The sequence below is a fragment of the Alexandromys fortis genome, unplaced genomic scaffold, assembly GCF_014885135.2.
Source record: "Alexandromys fortis isolate MF-2015 unplaced genomic scaffold, M_Fortis_MF-2015_v1.1 scaffold_100_3062768_6864082, whole genome shotgun sequence".
Lineage (NCBI taxonomy): Eukaryota > Metazoa > Chordata > Mammalia > Rodentia > Cricetidae > Alexandromys > Alexandromys fortis.
In genome coordinates, this window is record NW_026067993.1 from 1,054,433 (window position 1) to 1,075,816 (window position 21,384).

Consider the following 21,384-nt stretch of genomic DNA (forward strand, 5'->3'; position numbering starts at 1 on the left):
TATTCCTAAATACAATTTATTCAGTCTCTATAATGTTGCTTGCACTTATGATTTCAGGACTGACTATTGAGTAGTTGGTCAATGTTGTCTAAGAATGCCAACTCCCTGAGAACTAGTTTTCATGGTATCAGAAGGAAGCATGCTCACTCCTAAGGGAGGTCCTCAATCAACAGTTCTACTAGGCTAGAGTAGCTATGTCCCATATCAATAAGCAGTGTGGCATAATAAACCTAAGGGTGTAGTAGTGGCGCACATACCTTGGTAGTAGCCAACAGCTCTCTAATTGAACCCAAGGCCTGCTCAGTCATGTCTGGTACCAGTACCTGATCATCTACCCATGGCCAGGGGACTCATGAATCTTGTAGGAGAACCTACAACCCCATGACTTTACTAAACCAGTATAATTCTTAACTAGATTTATCTACATTCAAGATGAATCCTTTTTATATCCTATTCAACTGGGTTTTTATATTGGGTAACAACTTTGGATATATCATATTTAGCTATTACATTTTTGTTATATATGTAGTTTTATGATTTTCATTTAACCTTTTCGATGTCTCATCTGTCACATAACATACCATTGTTCTTTTGTACAATGAGATTGTTAATAAATAATTCCTCTAACATTGTGCTTCCTAAGTACAGCTTTAGGCTTTCATCAACTTCTGTTTTACTTAACCTCATTTTTTCTCTTATTCAATAAATTTTTTAAAAAAAATATTGATGTGTTTTAAATACACTGGATTTTGATATTGGTTTTGAAAAATGTAGATTTTGTCAAAGACAACAGTGGAATTACCTTTCCTTTGTTTAGTTTTTCTTTGGTGGGACACACTAGCATTAATGCAGGGGTAAAGTGTTCTCAGGTACCTCTAACGTGGCGAGCATGAATTCTTCCCGTTGAGATTATCAAAGCTGAGCTTTAAGCTTTAATGAGTAGGTGGAGTATGGGCTTCACTCGAGAACCAGAGTCAGCAAACTATGGCCTGTGGGTCAAAGCTAGACAGACACCTGGGGATTTGGTAATTAAAGCTTTATTAGAGCATACTCATGCCTATTCATTTATGAATTGTCTACAGAAGATATAGCACCACAAAAGCAGAGCAAGAAGATGCAAAAGGGATGTATGGAAAGAAGGATTTAAAATATTTACTTTCTGGCTCTTTGGGAAAAAAAACTGCTGACCTCTGTTCAATTACAAGGTCCAGTTCTTTCACAGGTCTTGTCTGAATGCTTGGAAACAGTAAAGGTTTTCTTCTCTGACTTCAATGGAGTGCCACAGTCTCCCAGAGCTATGGAATCTTGTCTCTCTTTTCTCAAGTCTGGAATGTATATTCTTACTATTTGCCTCCAGTAGGTTTTTCTTGAGTTCAGGAAGTCCAACTCTTGACTTGAAATAAAGACACTTGCCTTGAATTGGTTTTGCCCTACATATAAACCCTAGGGGCCTTATTCAGCTCAAGAGATTTTTTTCCATTGTGATGTGGGAGTCCCCTCTGTGTGCTGTGATTACCATTAGTGAGTAAAGAAACTGCCTTGGCCTATTGATAGGGCAGAACTTAGGCAGGCAGAAAAGATGGACGTGAATGCTGGGAGAAAGAAGGGTGGAGTCAGAGGAGCCGCCATGGATTCGCCAGAGCCAGACATGTTGAATCTTTGCCCGTAAGCCACTACTACGTGGTGATATACAGATTAATAGAAATGGGTTAAATTAATATAAGAGTTAGCCAATAAGAAGTTGGAGCTAATGGGCCAAGCAGTGATTTAATTAATACAGTTTCTGTGTGGTTATTTTGGATATAAGCTAGCCAGGTAGCCAGAAAGAAGAAGCAGCCCCCTCATCCAACAACACTGCTTTTTCCAACATTTCAACTCCTTTAGGAACTGAGTTCTCATCTTTGAGGTAGCATTAGCAGAACTGTTGATCTCTGATTGGTTTCCAGCTTCCTTTCTCATAATTTAAGAAACTTAACCAGATTGTTGGTGTAGTCTTGAGATTTGCCCATAGGGTGTCTTAATTTTAAGAATCAGAAGCTTCTCTAAGGTGTAAAAGCAGTTTCTGAAATAAGTTTGTTCAATATTAGATGACTTGTATATGGTCACAAACATATATTCCCTCTATTGTCCTTGAAAAGTGTTGAATCTGTCTTTTGGCAAATGTACATGACTTTGTGCAGAAATTGACACATGAAAACACTTTTTATAGACAATGATCTAAATATGACATTATATTCATGTCCTTGGAAAGATAGGCTTCTAGGCATCATTAACTTAGGGATATTTATCATTCTGTTCTCCAAGGAGCTTCAAAGGGTTTCTTTAGCTGTTTTTCACCTGGAAGCTAACATCTCATGAGGCAAAGGAGCCAGTACATCAGCCAATATCATGCTATTTGCTATAGTATTGTATTTGGTTTACTCGATCATAGAGCAACACCTCACACCTGTTTCCACGTCTCTTTTCATTATAATAGTATTTGAATTCAGGATAGAGGATGGCTTTGAACACTTCAGATGTGGGTTTTGCTAGAACACACAACTTCCTATTTGCTATGAAGTTCTCCACCTCCCCTCCCCCAGTTCTCTCTTCCCCAAGAACAGTGTCCACAGTCACTGCCTTTGTAGTAGTAGTTGTGAGCTCTATCATAGCCTGAATTCAGGGCTATGGAGTTGCCGTCAGTGGCTCCTTCTTTTCAACAGAATGGTGTTTCTCTATTAAGGGATCACATGTTTAATAACATGTTAATGTATTTTGTGTTGTTGCTCTAACTTCCAGCATTTCCAAGGAATGATAGTGATAATGTTTAATTAAATGTGACTCATCCGCTCCTAATTGGATGCATGCTTACTGATGCTACATTTGATAAATACGCTATTAGCAACCTCCAAAATTAATGGACTCCACACACATTTGCAAGGCTGGCTTGTGATGTAACTTCCTCTGCTGCAGAGAACGCTATTGACTTCATGCTGTATATTAAGCATTCATCACGGTCATCAGTGCTCATAATTATATGAACATACATCCAGACTGTTCATCCTCTTTTAACAGTTCCTTTCTGCTTGCATTTCACATAAAGGACCCAGGTTCAAATAACACTTTCATATACTGGAAGCTATAATTAATTCAAAGTTGTACTTAAGATTAAAAATAAAAAGACAAGCTTTGAAAATAGAAGTGCTAATAAGACCTTAGGTGAACTTTGCTAACTGTCCTGGCTGTAGAAATTATCTGACTTTTATCTATAAAAAGAGTAATTGGTGTATTAGTCAGGTTACCTTCAGCTACAAGGAATATACACACCAATTAAATGTGGCTTTAAAGTATATGTTTCACATGACAAAAATGCCTGAAGTGTGATTCTAGAATTAATTAATTCAATAGCATGACCAAGAGCCTGGGTTTATCTCAGTTCCTTCTCCATCATCTTCAGCATATTGACTTTGGTCCTCAGAAAATCCCTTCAGTTGCAAAAAAAATTACAATTACTACAAATCTGACATTCATCTCAGCTTTCAGCTACAGAGACTCCAGCCCACATGGGAGTTTACACATGATATACAAAGCTTGGAACTCATGAGTAAAAAAGCAGCCTCCTAAGTATAAGTATGGGATGATAATACCCTACAGAATTATACAAAATAAACATGACTATTTGCATTTATTATAAAAGGACAGGAAACATTATTATATTTAATATTTAAATTAAAAACTAAATAAAAACCTGGGATCACTATAATGTTTCATCAAACACAAAAATAAAGAATAAATATTCTTCCTATTATATTTTATTAAAACTTGAATATGAGAGAAGAAAAATTATATTGATAAGCAGTCTTTCCCATGAGATATAGGACCAAAAGTTTTCATTATGGGTCAGTGATTTTTAGCTTCAAAACTTGTTTTGGAAAGGGGAAGGAAGAGAAAGAAGGAAAAGAAAGAAAGGAGAGGGAAAAAGAGGGAGAGAGAAAGAGGCAGAGAGGAAGAAAAAGAACAAGGAGGAGGAAGAGGAGGAGAAGGAGAAGAAGAAAGGAAGGTTATTGTTCATAAGACCATCTTTCCCCAACCCTGTGACTTTTAAGGGCGGATGTTACACTGGAGTAGAGAGAGGAGGTAAAAGACTATGGTCTTAGAAATTAGTTCTGTCCAAGTAAGTTTGATGTTCAAAGCTATGCAGAATGTTAGACTTGTAATCTAACTTCCCATCTAATTTAATCTTTGTGTTTTAGATCATTGAGATATTTCGAACTGCAAACAAACTAAGCAGACATTCGAGAGGTGATAGCTAATGTTTGTTTGTATATGCAAGAAACTAATACTGTGCTTGAAAATGATAGGAATTTTATTGTTTAAATAAGTTATGAGTGAATGAAAGAATGAAATAAAGCATCTGGGCCTGGCGCAGACAGTTTATGGACTTCATGGGGTAACATCAATACTATGAGCTCTGATTGTGCCCTTTAAGACACTTTAGGAGTGAATTTCTCTAAATAAGTTCCTTTGGGATGTCCTTCAGCACTGTATTATGTAGGTGCCATGGAGTCTGTGGTTCACAACAGCCGTGCAAAGCTTCCACTGTATTCTCCACTTTTGACCAAGACTGCTATGGAAAAGAGCTTAAACAATATTCTCAGTCAGTGATGCTGACATTTGGAAACATTAGTCCGGGGCACTACCTTTGTTTCCAAAGAACACATGCTTCAAATATAGAAGCCAGTAGTTGATGGGTGTAAGAAAAGCTGCTGATTTTTTTTCACTTGTTTGTTTTTATAAGACAGAGAACAACAACCTGGGGCTAAGGTACCAGTCTCCCTAAATCATTTTCAAAGGTTTTTATTCTCGGTGTCCATTTTACGCTGTGTTCCAGTAGGTTAAAAGGAGCTAAAAAGTTACCAACAACATTACTTTCACTCTCACAAATTCTGTGGGTCCATGAAACTCTTTAGTCTGGCATTGTTTCCTGCTGCTGGGCAAGGGTTAAAATAACTACAAAACCAGATGCTGTGCACTAGCTGCAAGAACCACAAGAATGAGTGCATGATCCTCCTATCCAGGTATCCAAATAAAATGCAGAACTGAAGTCTGCCTTCTTCTCCATCACTCTTAGATTAAAATACTTTCCAGCTAACAAAGATGAAGATGGAGTTCACTGAGAGCATGTGACATTGGAAATTAGGATGATCTGGATTAGAAGGGATGGAGCCTAGAGATGTTATGTTGAAACCCAGGAGAAGTGTATCTTGGTTTACAGGAAATAGCTGTATTTCTAAGTCAATAATACACATATGGAAGACTGTAAATCTTTCAGTTTGGACTACTGATCATTCATTTGGTTTGTTTTATTGACACTTATAAATTTATGAAAAATGCCTTTTGTGATATTAGAATACCCAAGACCAGCTGGACAGTGGTGGCGCATGCCTTTAATCCCAGCACTTGGGAGGCAGAGGCAGGTGGATCTCTGTGAGTCCGAGGCCAGCCTCGTCTATAAGAGCTAGTTCTGGGACAGGCACAAAAGCTACACAGAAACCTTTTCTCAAAACAATAACAACAACAAAATACCCGAGACCCTCAAGGTAATCAATGGCATGTTTCTCCTACAAATATTCTACTGAAAAGTAGTTTCTAGAATGAGTTCTTGCACTAAAAGATTTTATAACTTTTATCTTCTACTGTATTTATGACATAGGAAGATGAAATTACTAGCACTCTAATAGCAAAGCCAGTGAACAAAATATTTGTTTAAGCTAAAATTAGAGTGATTTTATTGAACTCTAATGCAGAGAGGAACATATGCTATTTTCTTTCACATCCATTTCAGTTTAATAACCTGCATTTTTCATCTTACAACATCAACTGTAATGTTGTGTCTTTGGGATGATGATTTTAGAGAAATATGATAGCAATACTTTTTCTTAGCTAACTATTAATTTCATGTATTTTGGGAGATAATTCTAAGTGAGTTTTAAACTTAAAATTTGTTGCTGGCAAGTAGGACACAGCTTCCCACTTTTAGCTAATAAGAAAAAAAATATCCCCCAAATCAATAGGAGATTGGATGTATAGCATTCACTATAAATAACATAACTCTACAGAAGAGGACCTACTCATTTGATCCTTTAATACTAGGAGAATCATTGAAATTCAGGAATTTCTCTCCCAAGCACAAAGAACTACCAAGAAAAGCCTTGAGGTGCTACTCCCTAACATATTGTTTAGGTATGGAAATGACAAATAAGAAGTTATGGATATTTAGTCCTTTAAAAACCATAAAGGTTTTAGAACAATGAACATGAGTGTAAACGTGTTTGGACAAAAACTTTAAGAGAATGAAGCATGCAAAAAAAATTTGTTTCATTATTATAGCTCACAAAAGTTAGGCTGCTATACATCCCGAAAGTTGAAAGTAGGGTCAACAGAGAACCCTGAAAGCTAGATACCACATTGGAAAAATCAAAGTCACAGGCAAGTGGCATGAATTTAAAGAAGAAACTATCTTTAATGAGGAGTTTAGAAGATAGTCTATCGTGGTGACATATAATCGTGGTAACGCAGAACCAGAAATAAGACTGACAGTCCTTTATGAATGGCACTCAGTGGATCTGACTAAGTGACCAAAGAGACAGAATGACTACCGTCCACATCTAGAGGCAAATCTCTCAAATATTTAAACCCATCAAAAGGAAGAAAAAGCTAGTTGGGTTATTGGAAGTGGTTTTGGCAATCAGTCAAGGCAGAGGAACCATTATAAGGGTGTAGATTTAGATCCTAGAGTCTCTAAGACTATGGTCCTCTTCAGCCTTAGAGAGATCAATACACAAGATAAATTACACAGCTGTCTTCTGTCTTCCTACTGTGCCATATTCAACCAGTAATATTTGGAATCAAATTTTGTCCCTCACAAAAATGTTCCCAATAACCCCAGAAAACTTCTTGGAAAGGCTTCCTAACATGCAATGCCCAGGCAGCATGAGAGATGGACTAAATGACAAGAAAGGTGTTAGAATTCCTGAGAGACATCTCCCATGTCTTTAAGAACAAGTCATATAGAGTTTTCCAAGAAAATATAATTAATCATTTTTTCTGTGCACTCTCTGAACCCAAAGAAGACCTGTCAATCTTGTCTCTCTCTGGGCAAAGTTACTAAAGTATGGCTCTTATTAATAACTTTGGCAAACTGCTCATCATCTAAATCAGAAATGTAAACTAGTGCCTTCACATAGATCTTCATAATTTTAGAAATTTCTGCTCTTCCAAAGAAGTCAACCTTTTAAGCCTCATCTCATCAAGGAGAAGGCCAGGATGACAGAATGGGCATTGTCAGCCTAAGATCTTAAACTAAAAGTCTGTAGCATTGGCGTTAGTGCCTGGGTGACAGTCATTCCCATTGTGTCTGAGAATCTACCCACCTGCAGGCTGGCAGAGAAATTGGAATCTATTTGTCAGAGCTATTTGAGTTCTTAAAGGCGAGAAAGCGCTAGACAAAGGCCGTTGTTTACAGGCTGTCTATATTCAACAAAGGGATCCTATGAGATGGTGTTGCCAAACACCACATTATTCTCAATCCTAGCAACTTCATTTCAAGGTTATTATTGGTTGAAACTGAAAGGCGTCATTTGGCCAATGGCAACCACGGCACTCCCTTGTGACAGGGGAAGCCCATTTCAAGCTTGAGTTGCCCCCGGTTTCCAACATTTATAGTGCATTTCAGTTACTCATCTCATAGGCAACCTAACCATACCAAAACAATAAATAAATAAATGTCAAGAATAGTCAGCAACCTTCTCCAATCTCAAGAAAGAAATAAACAAACCAATAAATAAAAATTATCCACCTTTCCCACTTCCATGTTAAAAAGATGCACTTCTGTTGTTATGAACAAACATATCCCAATCTTTCAGGGCCCCATTTTCCTGATTTTAACATTTACTATTTTAGCTCATTGTGAACCAACATGTCATCAGAAGAAAGGGTGAATGTGTTTGAGGGAATAGCAGAAGAAAAATAAAAAGTTATTCTAATTCAACAGGTATTGATTGCCTACTAAATGTATGTAAGACTCAATGTGCAAAGTGTATGTTAAAAATAATTGACTTGTCATCTACATGTATACAATCATCTATGTCATATATCTGAAGACATAAAAGAAAAATTTAAGTTGTTATTAGAATAATAAACAGACATAATATTTGGGATGAGGAGCAAATGCCTTATTTACTCATCCATTCATTTTTTTCATCCCATTCCTATGTCTTTATCAAATGTCTACATTTGCATACAGGGAATGCCAAACTAAGTAAGATCATCCTTAGCCTGGACCAGTGCATAGAAGCTTCCCAAACTTCAGTGTGCACCAGAATATCTTGATGAGTGTGTTTAAAATCAGGGCACGGGCCCCAAGGTCAGGGGTTCTCATTCAGATGTACTGGAAGGCTTGATTCCCAGCACAGTCCCAGTAGCACGTTCTGCTACTGCTGTCTGGGACAGCACTCATGTCTAGGATGTTAGAGCAATGCTTCTCAAGTTGAGCTGCTTGCCAGTGACATGTAGCATTTGTTAAAAACCAAAGTCATGGAGATTACAGAAGATGGCCTGCAACAGCAAGGGAAATTAATCAACACCATCAAAAAAGTTGGGTGACAGCCGCAAGGGCTCTCCTTTCAAGAGCAAAGTGAAGTGAGACCCAATACAAGGCAGAACATGAAAAGTCCAGAGTCTGTGCTATAAAAATGACCAGAATCGGAGGAGCTTCCCCTTGTGGGATGACCGAGTCACTGCAAAGAACCTCAGAAAGTCACTGATTCACTCCTAGAAATAGACATTATCAAGGCCAAAAAAGAAAGAAAGAAAGAAAGAAAGAAAGAAAGAAAGGAAGGAAGGAAGGAAGGAAGGAAGGAAGGAAGGAAGGAAGAAAGAGAAACAAAGGAAAGAGAAAGGTTGTGCATTGTTGGGGAACAACAGAAGAAGAGAGGGGGAATGCCAGAAAAGACGCTCAGGACTGCAAAAGCATCATGGCCAGGCGGTTTTTAAAGAGTCCCTGCAGAGTGCATAGGTAGCGGTTATTGTCCCAGAGCCTCTGTGAACCCCAATCATGGGAAACACACAGCAAGTATGGCAGGATGCTTTGCTAAAACCCAGCCAGAAAAGTACCACAAGACAGAGACAGACACAGGTTAGAACTGAATAATATTTAACTAGTTGTTTGAAGTTTCCTGACCGACATTTTAGTGTTCTCAAGTGACTGTATCATCTTATTCTTTTTGAAAGCCATTACTGCAGGTTTTTGAAAGAATCATGTTCCCTTGCTTTTCATGTTTCTTATGTTTTTACTTTAAGATGCGTGAATCTTTATTTGTACATGAACATGATCATTGGTTGAGTTTTTAAATCATTCTCTCTCTCTCTCTCTCCCTCCCTCCCTCCCTCCCTCCCTCCCTCTCTCTCTCTCTCTCTCTCTCTCTCTCTCTCTCTCTCTCTCTCTCTCTCTCTCCAGAGTGCTGGGATCAAAGGCATGCACCACCATTACCTGGCTTCATCATACTTATTTACACTGCTTAAGATGGGCAAGGCTCTAATAGGACTGAGATGGGGATTGTTTCTCCTTGACTGGGCATCTATCTCATAGTTAAATCCACCAAGTTTGGTCTCCATTACTCCCCTAGAACAGTATCAACAAAACAATTGCTATCAAAGGGTAAAGTCAATATGAAAATATAGTAATAATTTTTAAGAATCACCCTTTAAGTGTCATTATTTTAGGTAGTAAAGGAATAACAATGCCATTGTGTGAACTGTATTTAAAGTCAGTGTTTGTTTGAATGGAAAGGAAAGTCAGAGAAAACCTAATGAATTGTCTTGGATCTATACAGCAAAAGCAGAGAATGGAACAATGAATAAAGGGGAAAATACAGGCAGGCAGTGCAGCAGCTCTGCCTAAAGAAAGACAGCTTCAAAAATGATGTAAATTTAACATTTTAAAGTAGAATTCAATAATGAGAAAGAAACAATGACTAAAAAAAAAGACAAATTAAAAATTTGAAAGTTTAATGTGTCAAACAATGGGCTCCTGGGGAGCCACCCACATAGACTGGATCAAAGAGAGAACAAGACAGGAAAGGTAGATGAGTCGTTGCAGTTATACAATGCAAAGTTAATATGTAAGCAAGAAGAGAACATATATGATCTATACTATGCTATGAAAAGGCAAAACCTGTGACCAATGGAAATAGAAAAAGGAGCATTTTAAGCTAAGGGCGGAAATTCTCCAAAGACAAGAAAGAGATGCCCATCTAAATAAAGGAGGCATTTTGCATATGAAACAGATAAGACCAGAAAACATTTTCCTCATATCATAATACAATTAAAAATACAAAATATACAGAAGAAAGGAAGCATATTGAGTGCCATGAAAGAAAAACATCAAGTCACATAAAAATTGGCAAGTCCAACAGAAACTTTAAAACCCATCAAGCTTCCCATCAGATCTTGACGCTGGTCTTGGTGGTCGTAAAGGAGGAAGAGCAGATAGAAGCCAGCCTCATGACAATATAGTCTGCTATAGAGCATTGGGTCAGATTCATACATGCCTTATAAAAATAAAATAAAAATAAACCCATCAAGCCTTGGAATGTTATATCTCATATTCTGAAAGTTAGTAACTACCAACCCACATGACTAAATACAGAAAGTCTATCTTTCATAATGAAAGAAGTAAACATTCCCATGCTAAAAATCAGTTAAAGACACTTGTGATTACTATAACAGCTCTAGACATAAGCCCCAGAGAAAGAATCCTTCAGTCTGAGATCAGTACACCAAGGAGACCACGGAAAGGAGAAGACAATGTTAGAAAGTTCGCAAAGAAGGAATAAGAAAATACCAAACACTATACAATCAGGAAAATCATAGAAATAAATATGTATTTACCACAATAATCCTAAATATTAATGATCTCCACATAGCAATCAACAGACACAGACGAGCAGTTCAGATTAAAGCACAGAGTACAGCCATGCGCTGTCTCTAAGAAACCCATCACACCATCAAAGACAGATGCAAGCTTAGAATGAAATGATACAAAAAGTACTCCAAGGGCGTGGATCCAGGAAACAAAACAGATGCCTTCTAGCATCTGGTAAACTTCCCTTCATGCCAACGTTAGTGGAGATGAAAATTTAGTGATCAATACATCAAGAAGATATTACAATTCTAAACATATAAACACTGAACATGGGTGTACCAGCTTCCTAAAATAAGCACCATTCTATATAAAGGCATGGATTAATCTGCCATAACAATATTGCTGACCACAATGCCTGATTTTTAGTAATTGACAGGCCTTCTTAACCACTGCCACCACTGACAATAATGACAGATTAAACTAAGTTAAAAATACAGAAGAAAAATAGGGACATATTGAGTTAAATTATATCATAGATTAAATAGACCTACCAGATGACAGTTCATCAAAACACATTTTTCTCCACAAGTCATAGAACTTTTTGTAAAAGAAATCATATAACCATGCACAAAATAAATCTTGAATGCAGTAAAACTGAAATAATTTCCTGTGTTCTACCTGACCACAGTGGAATAAAACTATAAATCAACAGAGGAGGAATTACAGAATATACAGGAAGTCATAGGAATGAAATAACACACTACAAGATGATGCAAAGGTCAAAGAATTCAAGAAGTCAATGAGAACAGATCCCTAGAATGTAAAGAAAATAAAAAAGCAATATATAAAATACAATAAAAACAGATCTGAGAAAGGTGCTTATAGACATAAGTGCTTTTATTAAAAAAAATCTGAGCAACCTTAAATAATAACTATGTACCCTAGGGTCTTGGACAAATAAGAACTAACCAAATCCCAAGTCAGTAGACAGAAACAAATAATTAAAACCAATGCAACATTAATGAAATAGAAACAAAAAACAAATACCCAAACAAACAAATCCACAAAGCTTAAGAGGAAAAAAAAAAAAGAACTGTTGTTGGTTTTGTTTTTAATAAGACTGGCAAACCCTTAGCCAAACTTAGAGGAAGAGACTTCTCAACCAAATTAGTAATGGAAGGGGAAACATTATAAAACATATCAGTGGACTTTAGAAAATTGTTAGGGCATACCCTAAAATCTTTGATTCCACTCACCTGGAAAAGCCTGAAAGAAATGGTTGTGTTTCTAAATGCATATCAAAATTAAAGCAACATGAGATAAACAACTTAAACAGATCTAAAACAAGGAACATGATTGAAGTAGTGATAAAAATAATCTGCCAACTAAAAATGCCCAGGCCCAGATGCGTTATTGCAGAATGCTCCCTAGCATGCAAAGAAATTCTTCTCAAATTATTCCATAAAATAAAGACAACAGAATGTCGCTGAAAGAACTCTTTTATGAAGACTTGGTGCTAAAAGCAGATAAAGCCACACAAAGATGAAAATTATAGGTCAATTTCTTGTATGAATATAAATAAAAAAATTCTTAATAAAATAGTTTTGAACTGAGCTCAAGAACACATCCAAAAGATGATTCACACAATGAAAAATTAAACTTTTGCAAATCTATAAATGTAATCTTTCATGTAAGTGGACTAAAAGACAGCAGTCGTATAACACCTTAACAGGTGTGGAGAATGTTATGACGAAATCAATATACCTTCACAGAAAGAGCACCAAGAAACTAGCCATAGGACATGTGTCTTAACTCAAAGGCTTCATACAACACAGCTCTAACCAAAATGATAACAATTGAAGGAAAGCTCAGAAGATTTCCACTGAATCCTAGAATAAGTCAGCATCCCTGTTCTCTTTACCAGAATAGTGCTTGGTGTCTTGGCCAAAGCAGGATTCCTGAGAGGGAAATGAAAGGGAAAGAAAGGAGCCAGAGAATCCAAATTTGAGACTGATGCAATTATCTACCTTAGGGGTTCTCGCCAAAACTAGAAAACTTGTACATCTGGTAAACACTTTCAGCAAAGTGGCATGATACTAAAAGCATATGCAAGTCTTTACGTCAATAACAACTTGGTGGAGAAAGAAATCAGAACTGCAATCTCATTCCTATTTCTTAGCCAGAGAAAACTGTCTTTGGGAGAACATAACCAAGAAAATTATGAACTCTACAATGAAAACTTTATTTCCTATTCCCAGAGAGATTCAAGTGTCTCCCCTTGAAGCCCTTTGCTACCTAGTCTCCCTGGGTCTGGGACTGTAGCAAGGTTGTCCTTTATTTTACAGCTAATGCCCACTTATGAGTGAGGACTTACGTTTGTCTGTTTGGGTCTGGGTTACCTCACTCAGAATGATTTTTTCAAGTTCCACCCAGTTTTGTGAGTGGACTAAGAGTGGGAAGAATGGGAACGCAATCAGGTTGGGGGGGGGGTGGAGTACTAAAAGAGATGACAGGAAGGGGGCGCGTTTCAGAGTCAGGTAGAACCCTGCTACAATGGATATCCCAGGAATCTACAAGGACTACCTCAGTGAAGACTCCTAGCAATAGTGGATATATAGCCTGAACTGGCCATTTTCTGTGACCAGGCAAGACTTCCACTATTGGGACACTAACCCAGCCATATAACCTTCAACCTGCCAATGGGATGTTCTGGGGTAAGTGTGGCTTGATGTGGTCAACCAATGACTGGTCTAAACCAAGACCCACGTCATGAGAGTAAGCCAACCGCTGAAACTGCCTGGGGCATCAGGACCTACAGGCTGGATGACCCAGAGTCCTAGAATAGAACCAAATACAGCTGGAGAAAAAAATATGTCTATGTAATAGTGCATAATAATATTCTGCTATACTAATAGAGTAGTGTTTAGCCCAATTGTCATCAGAAAGGCTTTATCCAGGAACTAATGGAAATAGAGATAGAAATCCCCAGCCAGATATTAAGCTGAGCTTGGGGAATCCTGCTGAATAGAGGGAGAAAAGATTGTAGGAATCAGAGGGGCCAAGAATATCACAAGAACAAAAACACAGAATCAACTAACCTGGCCTCATAGCGGATCACAGACTGAATCAACAACCAGGGAGCCTGACCTAGGTCCTCTGCATAATATGGGATAGTTGAGTAGTTTGGTTTTCTTGTGGGACTCCTAGCAGTGGGAGCAGAGGGTCGCTGACTCTTTTTCTTCTTTGGGGATCCTACTCCTCATACTGGGTCACCTCACCAAGCCTTAATACAAGGGGAGGTCCTCAGTCTTACTGCAACTTGATGTATCATGTTTTGTTGATATCCATGGGAGGCCTGCCTTTTCTAAATAGAAATGGAGCAGGAGTGGAGGGGAGGAGGAGTAGAGTGGACAGACTGGGAGGAGGAGAGGGGAAATTGTGGTCAGATTATTAAATAAAGTTAAATAAAATTTCCATAACCTCAGAAAAATACTAAAGAAAACTTCAAAACACTGAAGATATTGAACAAAACTATAGAAGACAGAAGGGCTTCTGATTGGAATAATTAACATTGTATAAATGGCTGCATTGAAAAATCTATAATCTGTAGATAAAATGCTTTCCCCATAAAATACCCAAATTGAGAAAAAAACCTTAAAATTCATGTAGAAGCTTAGAAGGCCACAGACACCCAAAACAAAACTGAGCAAAAAGAATGCTTGAGGTAGAACCTTACCGGATTACATATTTTACTATCAAGCCATATAAATAAAACAGCACATAAAGGCACAAATCAAGACACCAAATCAATGGGATGGAACAAAGAATCCAGGTAACCATTCACACAACTGCAGTTGCTGTATTTTTGACAAAAACACTATAACCTTTTTTGTAGCTGTGAAAAAATATCCAACCACAGCAAATTAAGCAAAGAAAAGACTATTTGGACTCCTAATGTGAAGGTACAGTTCAGGGTGTAAGGGAAGCACAGTAGCATAGCATGACATGACTCAGCACATCGTGTCCAAGTCAAGAGAAGAAAGAGAAAGGGAGAGAGGAATTCCGGCTTTCCATTCTCTCCTTTTTATCCTGTCTGGGAACCCAGCCCATGGAATTGTGTCGCCTGCACTTAGGATGGGTCTTCCCACCTCATTGAACGCTCTGAAAAATCCCTCATAGACGTTCCCAGAAGTTTGTCTCCTAGGTGGCTCTAGATCCCGTCAAGTTGACAATCTATATTAGCTACACGGATGCTGAAAATACACATTAGAGAGAAGATAGGCCCTTTAATAAACGTGTTGTAAAAAAGTAGATTTCTAGGAGTACAAGAAAAAAAATAGGTTCCCATCTTCTACCCTGTATGAGACTCCACTCCAAATGGACCAAAAACCTCAATATGGAACCTAAAACTCAAAAAACTGTTATAAGAAAAAGAAGGAGAAATCTTCATTATATGGGCATAGACAGCACATTCTGAATAGAGCTTTAGTTGCTTAGAAAATAATGGCAAAAATTCTCCAGGGGGATTCATGACATTACGAAGTTCTTCACAGCAAACTGTTAATCTAGTGACACCAGTCTATGAGACTGGAGGAAACCTTCCATCTCTATATCTAGAAGAAGAGTAATATCTAGCACACACAAAGGGCTGAAATAACTAAGCAACAAGAACTCAAGCAGCCCATCCATAAGTACACAGATGAAACAGACACATCATGAAAGATGAAGCACAAGTGGCCAAGAACTCCATGATAAAATGTTCATCCTCACTGTCCATGAACGACATGCACATTTAAAGGAAACTGTCATTCTTGTGTGACCTCAGTTAGACTAGTGATCACTGAAAAACCAGCAAATGCTGGCATGGATGCTACCAGAAGGAGAGCCTTACACACTGCTGGTGGGAATGTAAGCTGGTCTAACCACTAATGAGGATCACTGAGAACTCAAGAACAATGGCAATGGGTTTTTGATCCTACTGCACGTATTGGTTTTGTGGGAGCCTAGGCAGTTTGGATGCTCACCTTACTAGACCTGGATGGAGGTGGGTGGTCCTTGGACTTCCCACAGGGCAGGGAACCCTGATTGCTCTTTGGGCTGACGAGGGAGGGGGACTTGATTGGGGGAGGGGGAGGGAAATGGGAGGTGGTGGTGGGGAAGAGACAGAAATCTTTAATAAATAAATAAATAAATTAAAAAAACAAATAAAAAATCTATCAATATAATCCATCATATAAACTGAAAGAAAAAAAAAAGAAAATCAGTCCAGTGACAATTATATGAGCTCCACCAAGTGGTGCTAGACCTATATGAGTGAAAGGGTCTTCTCATCTGGGCTCATCTTCAAAAGCCACATGGTTCAGGGGTCTGACCTCCCCTTCATAATAACCCCATTGTGTATGTGAAACTGTTAGGAATCCAGTTTTGCCTCTAAAGGCTCGTGTCAGCCTAGCTGTATCTTAATCTTCAGCAAAAGCTATAAGGATTTCAAGTATCAGGGCAACGAATTCTCTTATTGTGAGGCACACTTACCCTACCATAGAGCTTGATTGAAAACTTGCCTAACTTTCCCTCAAGATTCTCCTCATCCATTGCTGTGGGAGGAGTCCCAGCCTTGCCTGTTTGCTCATATATGGAAGTGTTTTTTTTTTTTCAGTTTGCGGGTTCCAGGGGGACTAGTTGGTAATAGCAATGGAGTAGGAATGAGATCTTGAAGTTGAAGAAGCAGCAGGCCTGTGCAAAATTATCGCAGGAAGGTCATCAACAGAAAAAATGTACTTTTCGATGAGTTGGAAGAAGTCCCAGAGAAAAGGGAAAAAGACCCCATGATAGAACAGTCCTTGCTAAAGGTTCTCATTTTGTCTTGAGCTTCTGTAAGCCAATGATCCCTGTGGTTCCAGAAAACAGAAAGTTTTTCTTGAATAAATCCATCCAGATTGTTAGGCTCAATTAAATTATTACTCTGGGGAAAACAGAGCATTGATAAGAAAAGGAGGGAAAGGCAATTAATCTGGTAGGGTTTGCAGTGTGTAGAACTCAGCGAATTTCAAAAGCTGAAGTTAGCAAACAGGATCTGTGAATTGACAGGGAACAAAATTATCGCATTAGAAATCAATTAAAAGGGGACGGCTCCAGAATAATCAACCCCAAGTTTCCAAGCTGAGTAATTCCTGGCTTTCAAAGTTGAAGCCCTGTGTGGGAGGTCTCTGTTATTCAGAAGAACACTTTTATTCTCTAGACAGAAATAACTTCCCTCAATTTTGACTCTGTGGTGTTATATTAATAGTGAAAATGATCCCTCAAAATTTATGTCCTCTAGGACTGGGGCTATGTCTTAGTGCTCGAGTGCATACCTAGCATGTACAAGGTCCTGGGTTCAATCCCAAACACCATGCAAAGCATTTTTAAGTGTTCATGTCCTCTCAAGTATTAGAACAGTTGTTATGTTTTAAGGTATTTGTCTTAAGTTTATGTATATTAGACATTCCTACTGAGAACTATGAGCAGGGTTGTTGACCATATAAAACATAAGGTGGTAGAGATCAGTAGACTACATACATATCCAACTGGTTTGCCCTGGGCAGGCTAAACAGTTGTGTAAAATCTAGATATGAAATAAGATTTAAACAAGTTATAGTGTTATAAAACACTAACAATAAAAGCATCAAGTTGCATTGATTAGAAGGATCCAGATGCAGAGGCTCAAGTTAGAAACAGAGAGTGTCCCAAGAACTGGAAAGGGCCCACAAAGCTTCTAATCAATAAATAATGAGATTCAGAATGCTTAAAGTCTGCACCATTTTTCATGAATCTAGCACTTAATAAGTACTTGCAGAACATTATTGATTATCTCTGTACTTTGTAATGGAATTGAGGTTTGTGGCGTCTTTGTTTCCCTTTGACTATTGTCCCTTTTCCTCCAACTACACGTTTATCAGTCTATTTAAATATGTATTATTACAAATCTCCTTTGAAATGTTGTTAACAACCCAGATACTAGAAACAAAGCCTTTACACAATCAGAAGAGGATATAATTTTCTTGGTTTCATTTATGTTTTCAGTTTTGACATGTTCTTACAATTTCTTTCTTTAACTTAAGAAATGAGTGCAACTTTGCTTTTGTAAAGTAGAGCTTGATCTATTGAAAAATTGTTCTGGCATTTTAAGCTATTTAAAGCATTTTTTTGTATCACCATGCTTTAAAACAAAACAAAACAAAACATTATCTTAAGTGAAAGACATACAGGAAAACTAGGGCAATGAGAAAAGTTAATAGAAAAGGTTTTATTCCACTCTGTTGAATAATTGAAGGCAAGATGTATATGAGTATATGCTAAGACCTAAGTGAGACCTCATCTTTCACATAGTAGGACCAGTAGTGCATCACAGATAGAGAAGCATGGGAAGTTTTAACTGGCTATGTGACTCAGGGTCATTGCATATTTCAGCACCATCTGGAGGTATCATCTATTCATATACCTAGGGATTAGAGAAATCACATCAGAACTCACAACAGCCTCTACAGGACACCAGAGAAAGCACTCTCAGTTTCAAAGATTCATCCAATTAGATCCAGCAGTCAAGATGCTGAATGAGAATTCTTCGTCTTTACTAGCAGTCTTGTGTTGCTAAACTTGCTCAAATTTAAATTTGAGCCAGGCAGTGGTGGTACACGCCTTTAATCCCAGCACTCAAGAGGCAGAGACAGGTGGATCTCTGTGAGTTCAAGGCCGGCCTGATCTACAAGAGCTAGTTCCAGAAAGACTAGGACTGTTACAGAGAGAAACCCTGTCTTGACAAACTAAAAAATTAATTTGAAAAAAAAATCTTATCAAATAGGGCATTTTCCTTCATTGTCCGAAGAAAAACAAGTAGTAAAGAGAAACACATTGAGAGATGGGCACAATGTCATAGAATAACAAAAAGTAAAGTAAGCACGGCCTCTCTCTAAAAACTTCTTTCTATACTCTAACTTGTACTTAAGAAACAAGCGACACTATTAAAACTTAGCCATGAAAATAGATGTATCTGTGAACATGGATAATAAGGGAAGAAAGAGAAGCCAATTTTCCAATTATTTTAAAATATAAGATATTATATTTGTTATTTTAAGAAGTACTCGGGAGGCAGAGGTAAGTAGATCTCTGTGAGCACCAGGCTAGCTTGGTCTGCAAAGTGGATTCCAGGACAGCCAGAGTTGTTACACAAAGAAACCCTGTCTCAAATAACCAAAAGACAAAGAAACAAAAACTACCCCAAACCAAAAACCAAACAAAACCAAAAACCAAACAATAACAACAACTAAACACAATCCAAAACTTGGCCATGACCACACTGATGAAGCTCCAGGTAGTGATTGGTAGTCAAAATAAAAGCAATCAACAAGCTGGATGCTAATGTCTCTATCCCACTGTTATTCCATGATATGTTTGTAGTGTCTATTAATTGTTTATCTGATGCTATCAAACATCTAACAAAAAACTTACATTAAAAAACTCTAGGTAAGGATGTGACTGATAAAATCTCACACCTCTTTCCACTTTGTGTTTCGAGATTTCCTCTGCCTTATTATTTCTATGCCACTAATTTTGCCTTCAATTAGGAGAGACAACATAAGCTAATGGAATTTGAGAATGGCAGTTTGCTGCTGAACTGGGAAAATTAAGTTTGCTCATTTGAAACAAAAAAATGACAAAACGTAATGGAATTTTGTAAGTGTCTGGAGAATGTGAGTTATTAGACTCTTGTTTCTCAGCCTTAGTGGTTTCAATCTCATTTTCAGAAAGTCAGATTTATAATCTGAGGAGAGATAAGTGAGAATGGAGGAGGTAAATAATGCCAATAAACATTAGAATAGAGTCATAATTAATTTTCACCATCTCAATTATTCTCCCAATTCTTATGGCTTTAAGGCAAAGAAAATTTAATAAGTGCCATTTCCCAAAACCTTGACTAACCAATAAGCACACATCACTCGTGTCCGTTTCTCATCTTCTATTCTGTGGAACAAAGTGACTTTCAGAAGCCGGGAAATGTGTAATTACACAGGCAGGGGTTGGTGGCCTTTGATCATAATTACAGCACTTTATCCATCCATCACTTGTTGCTGGAGGACTAGTCCTTGGGAGCCCTTTAAAGGAGCTGGGAACCCTGTCAAGACACATTTGAGCTTCAAAACAGCTCATCAGAAACAGCTTTCTTGGCCTGAAACACACATAGAAATTGTCACTTTAATCTTATAGTCCATTTGCCTTTTAAGTAAGTGACACCATGAAGTCTTTCTCTAGGAAGACACATCCTGGGGGACATTTATTTTGGCTTCTTTTCGGGGAACTGGGTCTAAGTTTTTGTTCTTAGGTCGTGGTGTCCAAACAAGGGAGGCATTGGAAGTACTTGATAAAAATGTTGATCTGGCATTCCCTTTATTTATGCTCCATTTCTCTATCTCAAATCTCAGATGAGTGAGGAGCCTCAGAGCACAGAGAGCTGCTTCTTCAAGTGTGACCTGGTGGTTCTGCAGATCAGATCATTTCTGTTTATTACACAATTTCAGGACTCCAGCCAAACCTGCCAATCGCAGCCCCCAAGCATGGATAGGGCATTTGTCTCCGTACATGGAAGAATCAGAAGTAACCATGTACACTTGGGCTCCAGAGTCTTAGGGATATTGTCAAGAAGTCGAGTTCGGCTTCACATAAAACAATCCGACACATGTTAACAAACACTGTTAACAAAAACCATTCACTACTCCAATTTGCTCCCTCTCTCAAACGGCTGCTTCCAGTCCTGCCTCTTGGCAGCCTTTCCAGCACCCTGAAACACAAGTGATTGGGGTGTTATTCTAACTAGCTGACACACAGGTCATTCTACCTGAGGTAACCTGAAAAACACAAATGCATCTCGTTCATCGTCTCCCTTCCTGACTCTACCATAAACGCTGTCAGCCAGAGAATATTTTTTAGTCAAATAAACTAAAGCAAGACATAGTTTGTTTCTCTATGGTTTGGGGATACAAATCCTGTGCTCGGCAGATTAATTTCTTATTTCTGCTGTAATAAGTACCACCTACTTGGTGGTGGAAATCACCCTCCTTTATTACATTACAGTTTGGAAGGTCAGAGGCCTTACACAATGGCTGAAACCAAGCAAGGGGTTATCAGGGCTCCTTCCCTCTGGAGAAAAATTCGTTTCCTTATTTTCCAAGCCTTTGGAAGCTGCTCATCTATCTTGCCTCATGACTCTTTCCTCTTCAAAGCCTCTAATCAGCTATGTTATGCTGTCTTTTTCATATTGGATCATTTTTGACTCTTCTACCATTAAAGACTCTTGTGATTGCAATGCACACATAGAGATAAACCACATTCATCTCTTTCAAAGTTGGCTAGCTGGGATCTTTAATTAGTAGCCATCCAGAGATTGGGATGTAGCTTCCTCTGGGGGCCATCACGCTGCCACCTCATCTTCCACCTTCCAAATGGAT

General features: G+C 38.1%; 1 protein-coding gene and 1 non-coding gene across 6 annotated transcripts in view; one reads left to right on the forward strand and one right to left on the reverse strand.

Annotated features, from left to right (window-relative positions):
• Positions 1-21,384, reverse strand: part of Tp63 (tumor protein p63) — a 200,967-nt gene that overhangs the window by 174,483 nt on the left and 5,100 nt on the right. The window lies entirely within an intron of this gene.
• Positions 10,465-10,589, forward strand: LOC126512323 (small nucleolar RNA SNORA61). The gene has a single exon (XR_007595012.1). It is a non-coding gene; the product is annotated as a small nucleolar RNA SNORA61 (small nucleolar RNA).